This window comes from Cupressus sempervirens, chromosome 2, assembly GCF_028749045.1.
Source record: "Cupressus sempervirens isolate cs-2001-9-10 chromosome 2, ASM2874904v1, whole genome shotgun sequence".
Lineage (NCBI taxonomy): Eukaryota > Viridiplantae > Streptophyta > Pinopsida > Cupressales > Cupressaceae > Cupressus > Cupressus sempervirens.
Window position 1 is genome coordinate 482,962,710 of NC_143119.1, and position 24,304 is coordinate 482,987,013.

Consider the following 24,304-nt stretch of genomic DNA (forward strand, 5'->3'; position numbering starts at 1 on the left):
AACATAAGTCCATCTATAGTTTAAGGACTAAACTAAGAGCTTCTCAAAGGCAGGTGGAGGATCTTCAATTGTAATTAGCTACATAGAATACCCAAATAGCTGAGAGGGGCAACTAGATAGCTTAGCTAAGAGCTGATTTGCATAGAGAGAGAGAGAGAGAGAGAGAGAGAGAGAACCCATCAGACAAATCAGGCAGTGTATTGATATGCATCTTATGCCTTGATCATTCCTATAGAGCAATAGGTGGTGAGATTCTCCTATTATTCATAGGCTTCTAAGGGTGTTGTTCCTCCTGCTTGTGTTGATGTTCTAGCTTCTCCTCTCCATGGACTAGATGATGAGGAAGAGGGTTACCGCTACAATATTTCCTTCTGCTTCTTTTTATATTCTTTGTATTGATGTAGAGTCATTGTATATCTTATGTATCATTTTGAGACTTATTATATTGATAGCACTCTAATTAGAATTCATTTTTACATTTTTATTATATCATCCCTCTAACATTTTATGACATATATGAGTATTACAAATTTTAATTTGATCTCACTGTATGTGTCACAATGTATGTTTTATGTTCATATGAGATGCTTCTATATGTTGTTTGTTCTGACATCATGTTATGTATGAATGCACTTGATCTTTATATAAGATCAATGATGGTTATATCATGTGATTCTTATTTTATTTCTTGTTGATAAATGTATGGATTATGTAATGATTTTTTTAGTCTTTCATATGCAGTTTATGATGCAATATAATATAATGTACTGTTGGAAAATGAAGATGGGGTAACTGAGAGGGGAGGGGTGAATCAGTTACCACAAAAACATTTTCACAAGTCCCAAAGATGCCTTAAACTTAGTTGCTGCTGCTACTCAATAAACATAAAAATTACTGCTTAAAACTTGATAGATGTTTAGTTAATTTATGAAGCATTTACTGAAATAAGCGATTATGCAAAAGAAAGTAATCATTAACACAGTCGACACCAAATTTACGTGGAAACCCAATATGGGAAAAACCACCAGCAACTAGTCACCAATTTTCACTCTTCTGAAGTGAGCCCTGTTAGGAGCCAACCCTGTTAAAGGTTACAAAACACACTGTTAGGTGTGACCCTGTTAGAGGATTTAATCACCTTGTTAGGAGTGGCCTTGTAAGAGGTCTTTTGAACAATTCAACTGAATTGCCACCCTGTTAAAGGATTTATGAAATGGCTGTTAAACCAACTCTGTTAGGAGATTTTGGAATCACTGTTACAATGGTTAGAAAGCAACAATGAATGATCTGAAAATACATGCAACTTATCTTGCTGAATACAGATCTCAGTTTTGCTCCACAAGATCCTTACTGATCAAATATATCTCTGCAGCTCCAAGATTTCCCTCTGCTCAATTCTACTTAGGCACACGCAAGTCTCTTCCTTGCACTTCCTTGCACTATCCGTACATCCTCTTTTTCCTCTTGTTTCTTTTCGCATCTTGAGCCCCTCTTTATATATTATTCATAATACCAGGTCGGCCCAACCAACTTGTCAAAACAATTCCAAAGTCGGCTTGCCCAACCAACTTGACGAAACATATTCCAAAGTCGGCTTGAACAAAATTCTTCACTGGCTGACGCTGCTCGGTCAATACAGAACAAAAACTTCCTTCCTGTGTTAACCAGCAGAACTCGGTAAAAACTACAATTACCGGGGAATTCGGTAAACCTGCCACTTCCTTTGGAAACCGACTGGACTCGATAAAAGCTATCTTCAACTACCGAGTGAGCTCGGTGAAAAATCAGCTTTCCTTAGCTTACCGTGTGAACTCGGTTAACACTAACCGTTCACTACAAAATCCTTTGATACCCGAGTGATCTCGGTAAGAACTAAACTTTCCTTAGCTTACCGAGTGAACTCGGTTAACACTAACTCACCGTGTGACATACAGGAATGCTCGATATACACTGTAAAAGGCTTTTACTGACCGACTGAGCTCGGTAGACTCTGTAAACTGTTTTCCTGGTTGATAGAACTCGGTAGACTCTGTCTGATAACTGATATGACATTTGTGTAACATCAAAGACAATACACAATTACTTAATTGTATCCAACATGTACATGTTTATAATAATCTATGATATGTACATGTATGGATAGATGATGTTATATGATGATGCATTGTGTAATCATACTAGATGTATGTATGAAATTGACCATCTCATGAAGGTGATGTTTTTGATATCATGACATATGCTCGATCTTTGCATCTATAAATAGGATGCATGATCGACCACTTATGCAAATGTGTGAGAAGATGACACAGTTTTAGGATTCCTTACGTTCATTTTACATATACAGTTTAAAAAAGTAACTTTAACATACTAGATGTATCAAATAAAAATCTAAATGAATGCAAATCTAGGTCAATGAACATTATCATATTTTCATCATTAAGCTTTTGTATGGATATCAAATGTCAAAACAACCCTCACTAGCTAGAATACCATAAGGATATGAATACGAGGAACCTCTCCAGTGAAAACATAAAAAACTCCACTGATCATGTTTCCACTACGAGATGCCCCTAGGGGAAGAAAAATCAAGGGAAATACCACATAAACATGCAGAGAACACAAAAGGGATCTACCTATTGTGGGGTCAATATGAGCATTATATATATATATATATATATATATAAAATTACAAATGAATTGACATCATTCCCCAAAGAACATAGAACTACAATCACAAAGGAGGAAAAATCACATAAGAGATACAAAGAAGAATATTTTTGGACCATGACCTAGAGACCAAAATGAATCAATGCACCAAGTCACGGATCGAAGCAGATTACACAAGGAAACATGTATGAACAATAGAATAGGTACAACATAACATTAGACATCATATGGAGGAATAGAGATACATATAGAGGAATAATACAATAGGTTCAATTCCTTTATCATCTTGTACCAACCAAGCAACAAAGATTGTATAAAAGAATCTAACAACATTTAGCAAACACATCACATGAGAAGCACAATACAATATACAAACACACAACAAAGCTACCATAAAGAACAAGCCAATCAAGTGTGTTGCCTACTCTCCCCATCTTGTTTGATATCATTTAGGGAAGGTAAGTAACTCACAAGAGGGACTATATCCAACATAGTAGGAATGATAGTTAGTTCCAAACAAGGATCTTCTTGAGAACCATAATGTTCAATACTAGGTGTAAGTGTAAATTGTGAGGAAAGTATATTAGGTAAATCAATGTCAATGTCAATAGTTTCATATTCATCATTAACATCATCGATATCATCAAGAGTATCTTCTTCATCTAGATTAATAAAAATAGGATCTAAGGTATGAATGGAATCCTTAGAATCATGGATCTTAACATCATTATTAGTAACAACTTCTTCTAACACATCATGCATAGTTATATCCAAAGAAGGTGAAGATTTTTAAAGAATAGAATTATGAGATTTAGCTTGAGCACGATGCTTCTTACGACGTTCATTAGCAAATCAATTACATTTTGTCTTGTTTGAAATGTGTTGAGAACTAGGAGGAACAATTATTGGATCCTTCATAGGTTCTATAGGAGGATTAATAAGATTATCAACAGACTGACAAGCAATAGGAGGAGATTGATTAAAAGATGTAGAAGCCATAGATAAAGGAGGTATGGAAGGTGTAGGAAAAAGACCACTATATAAACTATGATTAACCATCTTGACTTCGTCATCATGAAAAAAATTAAGACATTTATGGATAGGTGAAGTAACAACATGCATGGCGTTTAACCACGACAAACCAAGCTTAACTTGAAATTGATCAAAAGTAGGAACAATAACAAAGGTAGTGTTCACAATTTTTCCAAAAAGAGCTCAATCGATAAATTAATAGAACCAAATGATGGATAAAGAAAACCATTACAAGTTTGAATCCACACATTAGATGTACCATAAAAATCACATTGCAATCTTTTCATAAAAATATTTTCTTCAGTAATAACATTGACTAAGGAGGTAGGATCAACAAGACAACCATGAGTAGGTATTTGATAAATCCTAGTAGCAATATAAAGGGGACCATCGAGAGCTTTAATAGTCTCAAAATCATTGAAAGTAGTCAAAAGTTCTCAAGGTCTTTTATTCTTAGGTTGTTGTCAAGGTTTAGGTTGAGGCCTCAATTTAGGCTTAGGTTTCAGTTGAGATTGAGATGGAACTTGAGATTGAAGCAGAGGTTGAGGTGGAGATACAAATTGAACAACATACTACACTTTATTAGCAGCATGATTAAGATCATCCATCTTTGAATCATACACAATATCCATAGAAGATGGCTGAGCAATAGTATCAGTATCATGCGTAGGTAAAGGATTCGTATAGATTTGAAGATTTTGATTAGAAGGAGAAACAAATTTATTCCCACTACCATCAAAATGATCAACAAATAAAGCATTAGAGTCAATTAAATCCTAAACCTTATGTTTTAAAGAATAACATTTCTAAGTATCATGACCATTCTGGCGATGATATTGACAAAAAAATTTAGGATCAAAAGATTTAAACGCAATCGTAGCAGGTAAAAGAGGTCAAATAGGAGGTGAAGTGATCATATTAGTAGTTTAAAACCTATTCATAATAGAATGTAAATATTCAGAAAGAGGAGTAAATGTACAATTTAATAAACAAAGTAGTGGATGCAGAAGTGGCGTTGTGAGATGCAATGACAACTTGATCAACAATTGCATTTTCTTGTTTGTTTATCTTGACATAGTTGTTGAGTTTTTTAACATTATTTGGATTAGGAGCAGCATCACTTTTATCAATAGGAACAAAAGCCATTGGAGTGGTGCTCTCAAATTGGCTCGTAAATTGATAATGATAAAGTGTTGCACAGAGTTGTTGAAAAGAGGTAAATTCAATAAGCATAATCTTATCTCTAATATCATTTTGCAAATTTGAAATAAACATACGTTGAATATAAATATCAAGAATAGGATAGGAAATATGAGCATGTAAATGCTTAAATCTACCAATAAATTCAATCAATTTTTCCTTAGAACTTTGTTTACAATGCATAAAAACAGTCAAAGATACTTGCAGGCCAATGTTATTTTGAAATTGTTGAATAAAAGCATTAGCAAGTTGTGGAAATGAATCAATAGAATAAGGAGGCAAAGAAAAAAACCATTGTAAGGCCTTGTCATGAAAAGTTCTAGCAAACAACTTGGCTAAAATTCTATGATCATGAGCATAATCACTACAAAGGATTTGAAATGTTTTAACATGATGACCAAGGTCCCCCTTACCATTGTAAATCTCAAGATGAGGCATATTGGCTTGATGAGGAATGAGAGTATGTATGATATCCTGGGACAAAGGACTTCCCATGTCACAAGTAGGAATATTAAACTTATTTTGAGTTAAGGATGCAAGTTTTTGTTGTAAAGATGACACAGTTTGAGCCAAACTGATAAGTGTTGAATCATTAGAGGAAATAAGAGGAATAGAAACACTAGGTAAAGTGTAGGAAGCTATAGGAATAGAAGACACAACTGGAGGAACACTAGGAACTACAATTGGTAGAGGATTAGAATAAGTAAAAGGAACATTATGATAAGAAGGTTGTGATGTTGCAAGGGACATAGGAGGAACACTCATAGGAATAGAGGGAACCATCATAGTCACCAAAGGAGTATAAGTAGGAATAGTAAATAAAGGAATAGAAGAAGGTTCTACACTAGTGGTAGGAGGAATCAACCCTAAATCATGAGCTTCTTGAGCTAAAGGTTTAACATTGAAATGCACAAGATGAGTAATACCATGTAGTAGATTAACACCTTGGTCACTATAACAAATAACTTTCTTAAGAGCCTCTATAGTTTGAATATAATCTTGATTATGGTTTTCTTGAATAAGCCAATTACCCATTTTACCAAGTTCAGTTGAAAGTGTTTGGACTTGTTTAGGAGGAACTCTTAAAGCATCATCCTCATCATGAGATGAGTGAGAAGAGTTTTGCTCCATAATAGGATTACAATCATGACTAATCAAATGCTCATCTAGGATCCTAAGGAAAGGAGAAGAAGACTCATGATCAAAGGTAGCCATAAGTCTACAACTTCATCTAACTAGAAAATTAGAAGTAGGACTAGAAGTAATAAAACTCATAAACCAATGCAATGCAAATGAACTAAACTAAGAAAACATAAAGCATAAATATTTTTATATTTTGAAAGAGAATTTACAATTTTTAAATTTTTTTTTTGAAATATAAATGTGTGAAAGCTAATTAGCATGCAAGATTTAACATAAAAGATAAATCTAACACCAACAAGATAAAGGAAATCTAACACCATGAAACACAATAGGGCATCTAATTCCACAAAAGAAAAGAGGGTAAGCATGTCGGGTTCACCAAAATGAATAGAGGAAAAAATGAATGAGATGTGTATGAGATAGAATGGAATATGAATATGATGTGAAAATCTTAAACAAGAGAGCTCCATAGAAATTGAATCCTTTAATAGCTAACAATGGATCTCCTTGATGAATTAGACCTCGAATGCTTGAATGCTTGATAGTGGATTATCTGATACCTTCTTATGAAAAGTAAGTAGTTGCTCCTAGTAAGTGGATCAAAACTTCATGTAGGTAGTCGATATCAAAATGAGGGAAGAAGGTGTTCGTCTCAGATTGGTTTTGATAATTGAGTGACAACACACTTAAGAAAATTCTAAGGTTGATGCCGGGCTACAGTATGTGTCAAGCCATAAATCCAATAGGTGTCAAGTAAACTTCAGGTGCCGAGCAAGTTTCAAGTGTCGAGTCACTATAGGTGCTGAGTTACTATAGGTGTCAAGAAAAGTATAGATGCCAAGCGAGATAGAGTTACTATAGGAGCCAAGCAAGACAAAATCCTATATGTGTCGAGCATCAGTAATCAGTAAGTGTTGAGTAACACAGAATCAACATATGAGTTTGTACCTTCACAAACTCAGATGTAAACTATTTTTGAGCTGACTTAAGATGAATCTCGAAGGATCTAAAAGATAAGTTTGAATCTATTACATTCCCTATGTAATCAACATGCAACTAATCAGAAAAATGGAGAAAACATGCAACCAATAGGAAAAGTGTAAAGATTTGAGCGGCAAAAGATGGATGAATATCAATTGTGGATTCATACCTAACCCTAAGTCTTTGAAGCCTTTATAAGGAGGTCAAAACCTCATAATTCAGAGAGAGGATGTATGTAAGAAGTCATGTGGGAATGGATGAAAGAATGCTAGCAAAGTTTTGAAGGAAGTTCAAAGGGGTGTAAGGACATAGAGGAAGAGCAGCACTACAAAATCAATTTGATCATAACAAAGTATCAACACTACGAACAGAGTTATATCAGATCAGGAAGGATCAACTCAGATTGAGCAAAACAAGGATTTGGAATCAACAATTGAAGATTGTAAGCTATCAGGTCAAGACATTCTACTATACTTTCTAACCATTGTATTTGGAGAATGAAAATCCTATGATGATAGGTTGGTTTAGTAGCCATATTGTAGATCCTTAACAGGGTTTTAAATCCTTTAACAGGGTAACATTCCAAGTGAATGCTTGTAAATCCTCTAACCAGGTTACTTTTAATAGAGTGAAAAGCCTTTAATAGGGCAGGCCTTTCATAGGGCAGACCATTGGAAGTAGTCAAACTTTGTAACCTTAACTAGTTGCATATTGTTGTAGTGATAATTTGTGGGTGTCATCCCCACCCCAACTTTACCTTCTCATTTTGGAGGGTTTCTGGGTGACCAAAATCTTGTGTTATCTATTTTCATGCATGACTTTACTTTGATTTTTATTAAAAATGTTAGATGCATGTTATTGATCTCAGTTAAAAAGTTTTAGAGGTTAAATTTTGTTACTTCTGATTCACCTCCCCCATATTAGAAGTAAATCTTCCTACTTGTAAATTCCAATAGAAGGCTTCCTTATATAGAGATTTAGGGAACAAACTTCTAGAGAAGGATGACATGGGAGCATTAAATCCCAATTAACCTTAACCCCTAGAAATGGACCTATATTAAATGTAATTTAAGATTCTACCATTCCAATACCCAAAACAGTTGACTTGGAAGCGAGAAAATGAAACTTTCTGAGACCTGATATCCCGAAACTCCTAGAACTTGAAAATTGGACTTGGGGTCAGCGATAAGGGAAACCCTGCCCTAGGTTAGGGTTGAGGTCAACCTTGACCCTTTAGGTCATCCTTGACCCAGAAAGTTAAAGTCCTTAGTTTCACAGAGAAAATTGTCAGAAAGAGGTTGGAAATAGAGAGAGAGAGAGAGAGAGAGAGAGAGAGAGAGAGAGAGAGAGAGAGAGAGAGAGAGAGAGAGAGAGAGAGAGAGAGAGAGAGAGAGAGAGAGAGAGGAAAAAAAAACTAGATCCATGTAGAGACCTATTCAAGGTGCTTGACATGACCCTAGACCACTTACTTGGAGGGGTTAACGCTCTTAACATGGAAGTGCTTCCATTTTAAGATGATAGAAGATGTATGAGGGGAAGAGAGTCAACTGTTTCAAGTGTGTTCATGGTAAGTTCATCAAAAGCATGCACTAACAAGTCAAGTCGTAAAGAGATCTCATCCGTAGGTGCATTCGAATCACTATAAGCCTTAAGACTATCAGTTTTATACATGTTAACATAAGTAGAATCAAACTTGTTTGACCTAACACCAAACCCTTGTCCTATGTTAAGCTAGTTTTCATAGGTGTGAACCTCATCTACATTCTTGTAAATAGTGGTAGGTTCAAAAAAAATCAAACTTGTATTCATAGGAATCAATACTACCAAGTGATGGATCGTAAAACTCTCCAAAGGTCATAGGTACATGTTCTCCACTTTCATTGTCCTCTTTGTCTTGTTCAACTCCATCCATCTATTGAGTTTGACTAGATTCTCCTATTTGAAATTGTATAAGAATGTAGAGCTCTCCTTGATACCCAGAATTAGTAGTCAAAATAGCTTGTAGTTGTTCAAGGGTCATCTAATGGATATAAGTTGTCTCCTCTGAATCACTATTTCTTTTAGCATTGTTCAGTTGTGAAGTTCATTCAACATGATCATTGAGCATATTAAATATGTTATGTGGAATAGGATAAGGAAATTTATCCTCATCATTCGAGCTCTCCATCATTTTCTCGGGGACTTGTATGCAATTCTTCTTTCCTAAGTGAAATTGTGTTTTTTTAAAGCTAAGAATTGTGGTATCATTGGGCCTTTTGAATTTTTCCTCAATACGATGTATCAATCCTTTGTTGTTTTTGCTAGCATGACCTTCTCCTCTATATCCCATTCTTTTCATCATCTTGTTACCTCTTCCATTTTTGTTTAACGTGTCACAATGTTTTGTTTCTTTGTTTTCTCCTTTGTATAACCAATCCAAGACAACTATTTCTTCTTCCTCATCCTCTAGAGGTATTGTCTCTTGTATGAAGGTACCATCATAAATAGTTTTTGCTTTATTCTTTGATGGTTTTGTATCCCCAAAAGGTCTACCATAATACTGAGGAGATGGATGGAATGATGCTAGAGACAACACTAGTAGTTTGTACTCCCCCATTCTTGTATTCTTCAACTTTAGAGACCTTTTCATGTCCTTTAGTTTAGTCTCATGATTCTTGGTAGATTCCCTATTGTGTGGCACAAACGCATCAAAAAATTGTTTCAATGCGTTGCAAGCATAACTAGAGTCAGCATGTACAAACACTTCTACTCTATTGTGGAAAAAATTTATGCATTGATGGTTTATTGAAAGTACAACATGCATTTCATGTATCCAAGGACGCTCTAGTAAGATATTGTAAGACAATGACTTGCAAAACCTGACCAAATCAAAATGCTTCAAGCCAAACTTATTGATCAATCAAAAGTAAACAAAAAAATTAGAACAACTATCATGATTTTGCTTTTCCCTACTCAATATCTCAAGCTTAATGTCCCTTATAATTAATGATGATTAGATCTAGGCGGTGCTAATAAAAATTAGAACAAATCTACCAATTTAAGAAACACACATTGAAGATAAAACCTAAAAATAAGTGCAAATTCTAAAGGAAATCCAAAAAATGAAGTCATGTGAGAGAGATTTCTCTATTAGTAGAATTCATTAAACTTATATAATGCTAGAATAAAAAAGATAACTTTTCAAAGGTTCATAAGATAACATTCCATAATTGCAATAATTCTACCTTTTACTTCATACTCAAACCTTATAACCACTCAAACTATCCTTCACCCTTTTAAAAAGGAAAGTCTAGTAGTTACTCCCCAAGCTCACCAGTAATTGTGATGCAAGTAGGAGTGGCTTGATCACTTTCTAAATGTCTAGTGACAACATATGTGATATGTAATCTCTCTGTCGTGCACAATGGTTGAAGGTCATATTTTATTAACAATAACCCTTCAAAATTTATGCTTAGCATACAAAAAGACAAGTTCATCAATTCTTATTACAATAGTTTGTTTTAGATTACGGTAAAAGCAAGTTTTGAAGGGACCTCGAAACCCTTTAACAAAAAGCAGAATGATAAAGCATTATAGCCCAACCAGGTAAAACCTGCAACAAACTGAAGAATAGCATCAAAATTAGGTTTTACAGGGACTTGAAACTACTAGAAAAGTCCAAGAACAAACTAACCCAGGTTTTATAGGGACCTGGAACCACAAACAATCAAAATGAAAAAAACCAAAAACTAGGACCAGAGAACCCAACCAGCAACCAGACCAGACAGAAACTAAACTAGGGAGCTCGACCCAGAGCCACTATTACAGCTCCAAGATCATTTTAGCAACTTCCTTACCAATTGCTGCAGTCTCTTGAATGGTGTCAGCAGCCGAAGCAACAACAACTTTCATTGCACTCTTCCTCTACAATAGTTTGTTGCTCTTGTGAAATTTATTGAATAAACAATTGTTGGTGATGACAAGCATGTCACCACTCATATAGATCTCTTGACATGATTAATTCACATATTTGTATTTTACTTTAAATACGTGTTGACATGTATGATGATTTACAAAAATTGAATTACTTCACTTCAAATCAACCGTTTTATTTCCATAATTTATAAGTAACAATTCATAAAAACCTATCGAACACTCTTGATTATTGATGTTAAAAGGAATAACTTCTTAATAGCTTCTAATAACTCATTCTAACAAGTATCACTTAAATGTAACAAGAGCTTAGGTCGAGCTTGAGTCCTTCCCTCTACGAAGAGTGTAAAGATGATTTTGAAAGAAAAGAAATTACCAGATGCATGGATTCACGTGGTAAAAATTATAGTTTATCAATCTAAATCTAAATAGATAGATTTGATTTGATTAAGCGACAATAAAGTGAAGCACCTACAATGAATGCCTCTAAATTTTTGCAAATGTTTGTTTGGGAGATTTAAGACATAATTGGACCATATTTGAGTTGGCTAGATGCAATTTACAAAATTGAGAGCTTTTGTTTTATTATTTAACATAGGTGAGGTGTAATGGACTGCTATATTAATAGAAAATTGATATATTTTATTTTTAAAATATATATAATAGTAAAAGAATTAATGCCTAATAATTTTAAATATATATATATATATATATATATATATATATATATATATATATATATATATAAGAGTAATAGTTATTATTTGAATGTAGATATTATAAAAAATTTGAGAAATAAAAAATAGAGCTAAGCAAATAGAGATTGAAGGAGACAAGATTTGTAAGGAAAAATTCTGTTATTTTCTAGATACAATAAAGTCTAAAGAAAATACACTGCATTGAGCTCAAAATAACTTCTAATAATACCATTTAACAATTTTTAAAAATTGTCAATGGGCCCTTGGTCTATTGGTGAAGTTGAATGGTTCACAAAGAGCCCACCAGGGATCAAGTCTTGCTGAGTGCAAGGCTCCGACACCATAAGGGATGAGATCGAGATAGTGCCTTGGGTGATTTTGACGGTGTGGATGCCCCTCAGTCCTTGGCTCTAAGTTGAAGAGGTTTCAAGCACGTGTGGGTCCGTATCGGATTCCTATGTCTTCAAGTGGTAGCTTTTGTTGGTTGGTAGCTCATAGGCCTTGTGCCTCGCTTGGTTGCCTCAAAGGTCTAAACCCTCCATTAAAAAAAAATTTTCTACTAATGCATAACAAAAAAAATAAATAAAAAAATAAAAAATCCATTAAATTTCTTATCATGATCATCTTCTCTAAATCTATATTTTTGAACAAAATTAAAAAATTTATGAAAATTTTAAAAAAAAATGTATTTAATAATCTTTTAATAATTTTTTATATCAAGTGATCACACTACATATCCTTGTCTCTCTCTCACATCATATAAGTGATCCCAAATGTTGATATTAAAAATTACTACATAATTAAACCAAGAAAATATAATGCATTGATATAGATTGTAGAAATCTGATAACATTCATCTCAATGATATGAATTGTAGAAATCTGATAAATCTGTCAAATTTCGCTAATTTGTCTTATCCACACAGATAATGCCTATATTTTCCTTTACCTTTTATCTTGAACATTTATTATGGACCGACAGAAGCACATAGTAATCTATTTACGTTAATATCCACAATCTAAATGAACGGGAAGGCGGGTTAAACAAGTAAAGAGCCAAGAGGACCATGTCCTTACGTCGACGACATATTAATCATGTCGGGAGGGCGTAACGACGCTCGCATGTGACCGTGTGCTAAATAATTTTGCTCTGCCAACAAAAGCAGGTGCCAAGTCGGTTTCTGCCAAACACATTTATTTATTTATGTTGTGCGTGCTCTGACAATTTCTCAAACTGATCATCAAACAAAGAGACGCGGTTGCCATGATTATTCCATCTGTTTTAGTCATCGGCGGAAGCAGTTGATTTTATTGGTCAGTATACCGATTTGTTAATAAAACATCCGTGATATTGTCTTTGGTGTTTGTCTGCAAGGATGTAATCATTTGATAATAGTACCAAGATAAACTACTGTTTTGCGTTTTTTATAGATCAATTTGGTTGAGCTAATAAGCTTTAAGGAGTCTTGTATTCTTGGCTTTCAATTTTAGAAACTTTGGCTTGAATTGAAGTGATGAAGTTTGTTTAAGCGTGTTTTATGTTTATAATGAATTGTTGCGTTATAAAGCTTTGAAGGATCATTTCGATCATGTCATGTTGGTGGGTAGTTGTCTTTTGTGGAAAAATCTTAAGGTAATGCAGAGGAACTGTGCAGCAGGTTTGGAGAGGAATTTGATTCTATGTCTTGCATGCGCAGGAAATTCACATGAAGGGGCATTACTCAGACCAAACTTGTGATTACCTGACAATATACTAATATACTAAGGGCAACTCTGCTTGAAAGCAGCTTTGGTAGGCCAATTATAACAAGGTTAGTTTGAGATATTTTCTTCGATCCCTATGGTATAAAACTGTTATTGAAATAAATGTAAGTGAGAATTCAAATGTGATTGTTTTTAATCATAGAATGTACGTGAAAGCAAAATGACGGGTAAAAATTTGAGTCATATTGTTTGCAGACTACCTGCTTTCAATTTCATAATCATTCGAGATTGTCTAATCGAAGTGACTTAACGGTTAATGGCTATCCTCGTGTAAGGGTATCCGGTTTTCGCTCGCCATGAAAATTTAGAAATTCTATTCATTCATTTTAAAATATTCTCGACGAGGCTTCATAGGGAGGGCACCAGCATTTGTACCTCATGAAAATCTAGAAATATTCTATTTATAGATTCTAGATTATAACCGACACACCTGCATAGGGGAAATGAAATGAAATGAAAGACTTTTAATGACATCCACGAGATCATAAGTCTAAGGGACCAGTAATAGACCCCCTAATCAGTTTGGTGCGAGTTCTCTAGGCTGACCTTTTATTATGGATTTGCATAAGCAAGATGGCACCCTTGAGTAGTCTTGGTCCTTCGAAAAGCTCTTTTATACTGTTCACCTTTAAAATTTCTTTGTGTTGGTTGTGAATGCCCTCATATGCGGTGCAATCCTTCACATAGTGCCACTTTGTTTCCACTACTCCTTCGGTGCAAAATTTACAAGTTCTCACTGCCCACTCTTCCTTAGGGACTTTCCATTTGCCAGTTTCACATCTTAAACGGTGTGATCTAGATCTCAGTTGTGCGATTAAGATTTTTGCCTTTCCTTTGATCGGAAGAGACGCCAACATATAGACAGTTCTGTTTTAGTGAAATTAATGACCGCCCTTGTAAAAATTTAATTGAATTTTCGATTGAAGGCATGGAAATACTCTGAGTAATTTTTAATAGACTTTTTCCTATGCTCCATGGAGTTTTTGGACAAGGATGTTTTAGGGGATGGGGCCATGTTTTTGGTATGGGTATGTGTTGAAACCAAAATTTAGGGGACAGGACCTCAAGGGACGATGATTAAAAACATAGGAATTTTTTAATATATATAGAGACAAAATTCAAATATGCATATCAAAACATTGATAAACCATTCACCATAGACATTTTAGAAGATCATTACATGGAATATTATCAAATGGCAAATACTACGTACTTCCATTATAACAATATCACATACATATAAAGCAAAAATCAAAATGCCTTAAGGCTTCGAGTATATGCATGAAATCAGAATGAAATAAAGAGAAGTCCAACTAAAATAGTTAGTAAATACTAAACGCAATCTTTCCTCACTACTGCTGCTGCTCTATGTTTTTTTCCTTCCTCTTAGCAAGTATGTCAAATCTAAAAATGAGTAGAAGAGTGATGCAAGAGCATCTTGGTTTTGCTCGGTGGCTACTTTGGAGTTCATGAGAGGAAGCTTGGTAGTTTCTTTGAAAGGTGCTTGGTCTTTGGTCATTCGGCATGGTCTTTGGTTACTCGGCATGGTCTGAGAGGAGCTCAGCTTTGCTTAGGAATTTGGTTCTTGTTGTAGGACGTGTATCTAATTTTTTAAAATGAGTTAGAGGATGAAAATTTCAGGGATGGAAGAGGGCCTAGACTTCTACCTACGGTTCGAAGCTCGAGCTCTAATTCATTCAGAGCTAGGAGATATCGCTATTTTACCAAGACGTCGATTTTGGGAATTTAATTGTTGTAGGAGGTCGACTTTGGCATTTAATTTATGTATTTGTATTTAACTTATGTTCTGGGCCGACCTGTGGCTTAGATTGGTATAAGTAGGAGCTATGGGAAAGTCTTTAGGCATGATTCATTTGTGAAGGAGAGGTAGAGGAGCTTGGAAGAGCGAATTTTGAGAAGGGCTAGTAGCTGCGGCTTGGAAAACAAGGAGATTGCTTGGTGGGCTTGCGAGCACAAGTTGAGATCTTCCTTGGAGGTTTCTACCAGAGTGTGGATCTGGACTAGCTAGGGTTTGGGATTTGATCTTGAGGGATCTTGTAGAACTATTACTTACTTTGTATTTGGCCGTAACCGGGAAGGCCTTACAGCCCGACACATTGCATGTAATCAGTTATATTTTATGAATATATTATTATGATTTGGTATCAGATCTTGCATTATTGCTCCTTGTCCTTGTGTTGTTTCCGCTGCATGGTTGTATAGCTGGGGGCAAGGACATCTCCTTTGGGAATTCTCCTGCCTTGCATTGCGTCAGATTGTATCAGAGCACAGTCGTTCCTGAGTGTGTGGATAGATCGCCAAAGTTGAGGCAGTTTGCACCAGGACTTGGGTTGGAGAAGTAGATCTGAGTTGATCTTGATTTGGTGGTGGATTTTCTTTCTGGAGTCCTAGATCTCTTGGTTGTGAGGTTGCAGATTGTGATTCTGGCTTGCAATTGCAGAGGGCTTATAGATGGATCGATGGATGCAAAGGTGGATGATTGATCTTGTTGAGGCATGATCATAGAGAATTTTTGGATTGCAAATCCATGGTCCTAGACTTGTGATGTGGTTCCTAATTGTTCATGCAAGGTGGCAGGTTGCGACTTGACTTGCAAACAATTCAAGGTTGTCACAAGGAGCGTGGGAAGGATTTGTTGCAGAGGGTTTTTGAAGATCTTGGGAGATGGCTCCAAGAGGATTGGACCCTAAGATGATTGCGAAAATCCATGATATAGTAGAGAGGAATTTTTCTAAGATGTTTGCTCGGTTGGATGCTAGATTGGTTGATCAAGCTAAGAAGGTCAAGGTGGAAGAGGTTGGTTTTGTTGATCAATTTGTGGAGTCTGATACAGAACCTGCAGAACAACTGGAAGTTGTTGTTGAAGATATTCCTAACCTTGTTGATGCTGAGATAGAGGTTGGTTTTCATGATCAGTTGGCTAAGTCTGACATGGAAATTGCAGAGCACTTGGTCGTGGATGATCTAGTTGCTGTTGGTGATGAGTTGTATGTTGTAGACCATCTTTTTGTGATTAATGAGATTGCTAGTGTTGAGAGTTTGGCATGTGTTGATGGAGATCTTCATGTTGTTGCTGATGTGGGGTTTGTTGTTGTTGGTGTGGATTCACTAGTTGTTGATATGGATGGGGGTTTGCTGATTAAGCATTATGTTCAGTTTGTTCCTGGGAGTGAGCATGATGATTGGTTGGATGAGTTTCTAGTGTTTGACAGAATGATGTGGATGTGGATGTGGATGATGTGTAGATTGGTTTTCTTATCCCTGTTGGAGTGGAAGCCTTTGGTGAAGATGAAGTTGGTTGTTGCTCTTTCTTTGGGCATCAAAGTGTGGGACACACTTTTCTATTTACTTGGGGAGTTTGATGCAGGAGCATCTTGGTTTTAATCGGTGGCTACTTTGGAGTTCATGAGAGGAAGCTTGGTAGTTTCTTTGAAAGGTGTTTGGTCTTTGGTCACTCGGCATGGTCTTTGGTTACTCGGCATGGTCTGAGAGGAGCTCGGCTTTGCTTAGGAATTTGGTTCCTGTTGTAGGACGTGTATCTAATTTTCTAAAATGAGTTAGAGGATGAATATTTCAAGGATGGAAGAGGGCCTAGACTTCTACCTACGGTTCGGAGCTCGAGTTCTAATTCATTCGGAGCTAGGAGATATCGCTATTTTACCAAGACATCGATTTTGGGAATTTAATTGTTGTAGGAGGCCGACTTTGGCATTTAATTTATGTTTTGGGCCGACCTGTGGCTTAGATTTCTACCAGAGTGTGGATCTGGACTAGCTAGGGTTTGGGATTTGATCTTGAGGGATCTTGTAGAACTATTACTTGCTTTGTATTTGGCCGTAATTGGGAAGGCCTTACAGCTCGACACATTTCATGTAATCAGTTATATTTTATGAATATATTATTATGATTTGGTATCAGATCTTGCATTATTGCTCCTTGTCCTTGTGTTGTTTCCGCTACATGGTTGTATAGCTGGGGGCTAGGACATCTCCTTTGGGGATTCTCCTGCCTTGCACTATGTCAAAGAGTTAGTGTTTTAGTGTTTCAATGGACCAAACATGGTTTGCATATTTTTTTATGTCTTAAAGACGACTAGGGACCTGTGGGGACAGCAAAAATAAAAATAAAATTGATTTTTTGAGGTGTTTTGCCTTTACCAAATTGGCTGGAAAAAAGGGGGACGACCAATAGTTTCAGGGACAGATAGGGGTCGACAAAACCATCCTCGGTACTGTTGGTCATCCCCAATAATCCTGCCAAAAAAAATTGGCCTTTTTGGGGACGTTTCCAAATTTGATAAAAAGAGGATGATTCAAGGGATGAGGGGAGGACAAAAATCCACCCCCGTGTCTCTGTTTTGTCCTCGAGATGGGTATGACCCCAAAACTGTAGGGGACATGTCCCCATGGAACACAAATAGAAATTATTCTTTGAGGGTTTCTGAAAACCAAGTATTCATCTAGTAGATCACTGTCACCCTTAAACTTCAGGTTCTTCTCAATTTGCATTAATTTCCATTTTTGTTACTTTTATTTTTTCAATTAATTTTCATAGGTTTTTTTTTTAAAGTAGTTTTAATTTCCAATAATAGTCAAACATTTTCAAACTTAATTTTAAGGTTAAATATAATATATTGTACAATATAAAATTTAAAACCCAAATATTTTAAAATGACTCTTGAACTTCATCACATATACCATTACATGTCACTTTTATAGCATTTAGTTTTTAAGCTTCCAAATTCAAGATGTGCAGAACTTTTAGTGCCAATTGCCTTTATGAGGACTTTTTAGTGTCGATTGCATATTTTATTACATATGATTTATAATGTAAACCGCATAAAAAATCCCAACATGGTAATAGCAAACCTTTTGGGCATTATTGCATATGAATACAAATGAAATATAAGTTAAAAATGTTGAAGATTTTAGCTGCGATAGAAATCTTTATCACTGATTTTATGAAATAGTAATATGACTCCTATAATCGTTATGGTCTTCTTTCTATTCCCATGGCAAACAATCCAGTCTTTTTTGGCTTTCTTCCAGTTGTTTATGTCTTTCTTCTGGTTTCTTACTGCTTTTTCAGTTCTTCCTATGCACCGCCGTTAGTTTCTCCTCCTCTTCCAGAGATTGCCAACCATAATTGAGGTAATGTATCTAGTAAGTCTGCTACTTTCACAGGGATGGTAGTTTGGAGGACTTGCCTTATTATATTTTCTTCACATTGAGGATGCACTAGACTTCTTCTAACCTCCTTCCAGAGTTTTTGCTCTTCCTCTATTGTTAGTCAGGCTTCCTTCAACCTTTCCTTTTCCACCTGTGGATCAGGGTAGAGTGCCTTCCTTGCTTGCAATTGCGTTACTGCCATTATTTCTTTGGTTTGGTAACCTCCATCATATTTATTGCTTTGCCTTTTAGACACTTGGCTTCTTCATGGTTACCTGGTCCACATCATCGACAAAGCTTGCCAACCCCACTTTGCTCATTTTGACATTCCCATGCAAAATGTCCTCATTCATTACACCTCCTACATTGTCTCATAGGTCGACCTCTAGCATCATATTGAATATGGATGTGAGGTGTATTATTATTACTATTGTTGCCACCTTGTTTGTTGTTTCGACAGCCTCCTGGGGATGCATCCGTATTTATATTTCTTGGTGGAGTAGTTGGCGGTGTTTTCTCTCTTAAGAGTACTTGTGCACCTCTCCCCTTTAGGTTGTATGGGCATTCTTTGAGTAAGTGCCCTGCCACTTGGCAAATATCGCATAATAAATTCTTGGGGTAGTTAGCCCATGTGTGTCCTTCATTCTTGTTGGGTGGATATTTTGCAACCGACAGTTTTGGGTAAAAATCCAGTCGCAAAATAGGATGACCAACCACAGTGTGTGAGACAGAGTCTTGCCTACCTTAAAGGGAAGGCTCCCCCTTCTCACTGTTCCTTGGATCAACTCAAAGTAAGCAAGAAGTCGAGAGATTTCATAAAATGGGTGTTACCAATATCCTTTCTTCTTATCTTTCAAGAAAGAATCCACTTACTTGTGCAGTGAGTAATGGGTAGGGTGAATCTCTAACTACACTTCTATCAAGAGCTGGAAACAATGATAAAGATAAACCTTCACTAACTCAAAGGCTAGCTGAAAATGTACTGGTTTGGCTCTAAGTCCGATCGTACTTCTATATGGAAAAAGCTTTACAATTAGGGCACAAAGACTCCTAAAAGTAAGAATAACTTAACTATTTTGCGAATTAAGAAATAAGCTACAGACAAAATTTCTAGCTATACACTTCCACAATTGCTCCTAGTCAAAGCTCTGGCTCCAATTGCTTCTTAACTCTTTTATATTCAATTCACAAGATACAATTACCAAGAACACAAGATAACATGAATCAAAGATAACTTAGATGAATTATAGACAAAGCTTATAATTCATACAAGTAACAATCTCATTTAATCAAAGTTAAGTCTCAAATACTCCTTTGTATTCACTTTTCTCTCAAAATAGTGCTACACAAACAAAGTTTTGTTGGCACAATTTCTCCAGAGCTCTCTTGCATAAAAATAATGATGATTTTACAGTAAGGGGGTACTCCTTTATTTAGGTACAGGAGTTGAGAAAAAGATGGAAGAAAAAGTGGGAGCAACTCAACCATTCAACTAACTTTGACCCGGTCTAACTAAAAGAGGAAAAATAGGGTTACATGCAACTGCACATGCAACTCGCATTACATCTTTACATGCACATGTAACTTGCATTACATGTAATTACACGTGTAAGTCGTATTACATATAATTAGACATTTTAATGTAATACATTATCTTCAATTACAAACATGAAAGAAGAAGAAGAAGAAAGATGGAAGAGAATTGAAACAATCCTAAGGATTGTCCTTAAAGGCCTTGTACTTGGCAATGCTATGTCGGATGATCACAGGATCGGGAGTTCTTGTATTTTTTGTCGTTGCATTCACCTTGATAACCATGGTCTTGCGCCTTTTGATAACCTTTGACTCTCTTTGATGAATTGTCCATTGTCATTTGAAAACTTGATATGATCAAGCTTTTTCTTGTTCAAGTTGTTGTGAATTCTCCTTTTGTAGATCAACACATTCTGGAATCTCTGACACTTTGAAAACCTTTTTGATGATGTCCGGATGTAAACTCAGAATAACTTTCCATTGGTACCTTTAACTCTTTTTTTTTTAAAAAAGTGCTTGGCACATGGGAATGCGTGCAAATTAGAACTTTTGACTTTTAAAAAGTGATTTGGGCTTTCAAGACGTTATTGCATGAAAAATGAGTACATGTAAGTACATGTAACGGGAGATGAAAAGTGAGATGAGATGCAAATGTGAATGGAAGATGCATTTTATGTAAGTGCGGATGACGGATAAGATAAAATGTGTAATGACATGGGAAGTAGAATAACATGTATTTGCTCATGGAGGTGTAAGTGCATATGGAAAGATGGAAATGCAATGTAACTTGAGGCGAAGTGAACTTTATAGTCGTCTTTGTGGAAAGGTGAAGTCCAAGTACATGGGAAAACATGCACATGACATTTTTGACCTTTAAAAAAGTGTTTTTTAGTCAAAATGGGTTTTAAAGATGCAATTACATGTAAGACTTTTCATATAATCGTGTTGTGCTAGTGGATGTGAGAAGTAAGATGAGTGAGAATGGAAGTGGAAAATGAGATTACCTGCACGTATGAATGATGGATGGGATGAAATATGCTCTTGCATGAAAAGGAAAGTGGAGTGAAGTGAAACGTGCTCAAGTTCTTGGGAAAGAACTTGCAATTTCTTCCAAAAGAAGAAAAATGAACAAGCAAGCAAGCAAACAATGAAAAACAAGCACAAAACAAACACATGCCTTTGGTAAAAGACTCAAACATGTCAACAAACAAGTTACTTTCAAGTGCAAATTCGAATTTGGAATTTGGGTAAATTCGAATTTGGAATTTGGGTAAATTCCAAAAGTGTGAAAATGAGAGTTTTCATAATTTTTAAAGGCAAAATGCACTTTTCATGGCATATATATGGACAAGTGTGCAATAACAAGCCATAATATACATGGAAATAGCAAAATAAGCATGAATTGATGAGCAAGTTTGAAAATGTCCACTCACTTGGAGATCAAAGAACCAAAATAGCAAGTTTTATAGACTTGAAGACCAATTCTCCCTCAAATCCGGATTTTTAAACAACTTTTTGACTTTTTTCGTATTTGCATGTAATGGACATTCAATGGTCGAATTTGACATGAGAAGGCCAAAAACGTGGTCTCCAAAGACAAGAGCACGCATTAAAACTCAAGAACAACCCCTCTTGATCCAAATGTATGGGCTGAAATGCCATTTTGTGAACAAAAACATGACTATTTTATGCAAAAATCTGGGTCGTTTTTCCAAAAACATGGCCAAAAAATGCATGTTTTTGAGTCATTTTTGACTTGTGAATGCAAAAATGACTTCCCCAAATGCAAATACATGGATCCAAATGCAAAAAGTGACTTAAAAACGCATAAAAGTGGATAAAAGCCCCAAATCTCTGGGCGTTTTTAACAAAAACGTGATTCATAAAAGGCATAATATGAGTCGTTTTTCACTTCCAAATGCAAAAACATGACTCTTGATGTATTTCCAAAGATTGAATATGCCAAAACGCCTCTTTTCCTTGCAAAAACGTGATTTAAATCACTCTAAAATAGATTTATTTGAAGATTTTTCCAAAACGTGCCCTTGGAAGGAGTTTGAAAAAATGTTTTTTAGCAATACAAATCCATTTTTTATGTTAGAAAATCCATTGCTAAGCAAAAACGACCCTAGTGAGAAAATCTCATGCAAAACCATCAAGTAAATCTCATACAATGATCAAAATCGAGTTCTTAGAGAGCAAATGCATGTGTTCTTCCAAAATTGGACTTTTTAGGAGGCACAACATGTTTTAAAATTTGTTTTTGGTCAAAATCGGACCTTTTGGAGGGCAATGCATATTTTAAGTTGTATATCATGTTTTTGATGCAATGACACAAAAACTCACCTTTTGACGTAATGACACCAAAAAGGTCCACTTTTGATAGTGCTATGCATGTTAAGTTGAACTTTATATGCAGTGACATGTAAAATGTCCACTTTTGATGAATTTTACATGTAATTGCATATAAAATGTCCACTTTTGATGACTTAAGTGATTTACATAAGCACATGTCAATTTAAATTCATTAAAATATCACTTAAGTGGGACATAACTTATATTTACATATCATATTAATAATATAACATGTGAATACCATTTTAAAAACAATATTTACTAGAGCATTTGATTTAAATGCTAAAAATGAAATTGAACTATATAGTTAATATAGTCACTTAAGTGAAAAATAAAAAAGTAACTCAACTTAAAATTATAACATAAAGTGCACTATAGTTACTTTAAGTGAAAATTTAAAAGATAAAGCAACTTAAAAACATAACATAAAATGAATTTAAGTTATATTTTTCAAAAAGTGAATGTCAAATTAGAAATATAACATGATATTTTTAATTTGTGTTGTTGCATCAAAAAGGTCCACTTTTGAGGCACTAAAACGACCAGATCTTTTGATTGACAACTCCGATTAAGCTCTAGGTTAGATCAAATCAAAGGGGAAACCGAAAGCCATGACATGAGCAAAACCAAAGGACTAAAAATCAACAAACACAAACTCAAAAGCAAATAAAAGGACGATGAAGGCCTCAAAAATCAAGCAAAGGCTCGACAAAAGGCAAAACGAAAAAACTTGACGAAAGCCTTCAGTAAAACAATTTGATAAACAAATTGATGTCGATTGATCGATCAACATTAAACAATTGAATATCAAATTCAAACTTAGAGATACATGAAACTAGCTTGAAAAAGTTTCATGCTGTTACCAACATTTTGTGGTGACAAAATGCAGGACAACAGTTCTAACACTTCGTACACCATACCTCTTTACATCCCTTTGCTTCTTTTCTGTCTTTTATTTCCTTCATCATCCATATGATATCCTTACGGAGTGCCTGGATTGTTTTTGATTCCTCTTCACTTTCTTCCTTGCTACTTTCATCACTCACTTTCCTTCTACTGGTTTTGTCTTCACTTTCAATATCCATTGCCCTGTAAAATGCTTTATTATATGTAGATGGGGTTACAACCTTCATTTTCTTTCTGATGGATGGGTTCAGTCCTTCAATGAACCGTCCTTTCTTTAGTTCATCTATGGGTTTGTTTTCCATTTTTGTAATAAGTTCCTTCAACCTTTGGTGATAGACTTGTACGCTCTCATTTTTCCCATGTCAAGTGTTGTATATCTCGGCCGCCACCTCATTGTCATATATTAACAATTTAAATTTGGCCTTGAAGGCTCGCTTCAACTATGCCCATGTTGCTTGCTCTGGGAGATCAACATACCAATCTATGGCTATTCTTCTGAGGGTCGTAGGGAAAGCTTTTAGCCAATATTCCTTGTCATCCTGTCCATCGGCTTCCCAAATTGTTATGCATGTTTTAAAATGTCTAATGGGATCCTCTGACCCTTCCCCTTTGAGTTTGGGTAGTTTCTGTTTGTTTAGTGTGTTCACCATCTTCCTTTGGTTCTCTTGACTCCCTGAGATATTCTGAGTGGGTACGGGTTCTTCCCTTCCCGTACGTTCTCCTTCTTTGTTCTGGTGGTAGTGATGTTCCCACCTTCTAGGTGTCTTTGGTTTTGGCTTTCCTATGTTGTTATTGTCCCTTATGGCAAGTCGCTCAATTCCCCGTACTTTATTTTCTAGCCAAACTGCAGCTTCTCCTTCCAAGGGTCGTTCCTCGTCTTCCTCCCTGCCTACTTCTTTCCTTTGGTTGTTTCTTCATTGTGCCA

At 35.5% G+C, this 24,304-nt stretch overlaps 1 protein-coding gene across 5 annotated transcripts in view; it reads left to right on the forward strand.

Annotated features, from left to right (window-relative positions):
- Window positions 1-12,661: 12,661 nt before the first annotated feature.
- Window positions 12,662-24,304, forward strand: part of LOC149573129 (DENN (AEX-3) domain-containing protein) — a 325,899-nt gene continuing 314,256 nt past the window's right edge. For 4 of the 5 annotated variants that reach the window (XR_016360042.1, XM_089814312.1, XM_089814311.1 and 1 more), the window contains exons 1-2: window positions 12,708-12,946; window positions 13,330-13,443. The gene's annotated coding sequence lies outside the window, so the exon portion shown is untranslated. Of the gene's footprint in view, window positions 12,947-13,329; window positions 13,444-24,304 lie in introns of all 5 variants that reach the window. The other variant, XM_089814310.1, reaches the window with a different exon arrangement.